Here is a 1,856-nt window from a genome sequence, read left to right as displayed (position 1 = left end):
GGGGGGGGAGAGCGAGAATATTGGGAGAGAGGAGGTGAAGATGAAGAGAGTAGTAGAGGGAGAGTAGATTGGTAGAGTGGAGGATGGTGTGTGGATCTTCGAGGAGAAAGTTGGAAATGGGGATGAGGGGACACTAGATGAGGGAAATAAGCAAGAGAGGAGGAGGAGAGTGAAAGAATAGGGAATTGGGGGAAAAGAAACCCGGGCACAGCCGGGTATCCTATGTAATTATATTACGACAGATCTACTCTTGCTCGTCAAGAATCCAAGTACCAATTGTGTTTTTCTGCCAGTAAAATTAAAACCCCATGTTGCATCATTCTCACTCTTGCTTTACAAACAGGATATTCATCTCACCGTAAATTTGAACCAATGTTTACCAAGACCTCTAAATCCTGTTGGGAGGTGATATGTAGGCAGGCCAGAGGGAAGGATGTGCATGCAGCATTTTCCAAGATTGCTTAAAAGCTTTTGATACAATGCTGCAAGGATCTTAGTCACGCAAAATCCGAAGGCTTTGTGATTTTCGCAGCTACAGTTTCCACTGTTGGTCAGGAGAAAGTATTCTCAAGGGATGTGAGAATAGAAAACTGAATGCTAAGCAATATACATAATTATTTCTTCATTGAGGTACAAATTTTTTGGCAGGCGTGTATAATATATATGTATAATATATATGTATATAATATATATATATATATTGGTATATTTTGGTAGCAGTCTTTCTTGTAAACATATGTTGTTAAATATGACCGAAAAGGTAAGATTAATAATTCTAACACGAATTTTCTCAATATTTCTTATGTTTCTTTTCATTGTCGATGGTGTAAAAATCGACAGTGAAAAGAAACAAGATATTTTGAGAAAATTCGTGTTAGAATTATTAATCTTACTTTTTCGGTCATATTTAACATTATATATATATATATATATATATATATATATATATATATATATATATATATATATATATATATATATATATATATATGTCGTACCTAGTAGCCAGAACGCACTTCTCAGCCTAATATGCAAGGCCCGATTTGCCTAATAAGCCAAGTTTTCATGAATTAATATATTTTCTCTAATTTTTTTCTTATGAAATGATAAAGCTACCCATTTCATTATGTATGAGGTCAATTTTTTTTTAATGGAGTTAAAATTAACGGAGATATATGACCGAACCTAACCAACCCTACCTAACCTATCTTTATAGGTTAGGTTAGGTAGCAGAAAAAGTTAGGTTAGGTAGTCGAAAAAAAACATTAATTCATGAAAACTTGGCTTATTAGGCAAATCGGGCCTTGCATAGTAGGCCGAGAAGTGCGTTCTGGCTACTAGGTACGACATTATATATATATATATATATATATATATATATATATATATATATATATATATATATATATATATATATATATATTATATATATATATTATATTATATATACATTATATACATTGGGTTTGTGAGGATACATAGCATGGTATTTACAATGTTGTAAAACCACTAGTACGTGCAGCGTTTCGGCCAGGAAATGCCCGAATATGCATTAGTTGATGTCCGGATCAACCCAGTGCCCCAAGAATGATAATCTAATATCAAAAATGAATGTCAGTATCAGAATTCTGTAATCGTATGAAGTAATCTTAAAATTCTATGGATTCGGCATCGAACATTTCACTTCCACTGACTTCGTTAATGGTATGGTAGCGACGGAACCCTTTAGATACGGAGTGTGGAAAACCCGACCTCCTTATAATTGTCTCCCACACTCCCTCCAGCCACTCTTTTGAGTTTAATGAGGCTAGCCACAGGCATCTGACCTATAATCTAGGCCAAATATACATTATGTT

Source organism: Procambarus clarkii, chromosome 78 (genome assembly GCF_040958095.1).
Source record: "Procambarus clarkii isolate CNS0578487 chromosome 78, FALCON_Pclarkii_2.0, whole genome shotgun sequence".
Classification (NCBI taxonomy): domain Eukaryota; kingdom Metazoa; phylum Arthropoda; class Malacostraca; order Decapoda; family Cambaridae; genus Procambarus; species Procambarus clarkii.
The sequence above is the reverse complement of the archived record's forward strand: the minus strand, read 5'-3'. Positions refer to the sequence as shown.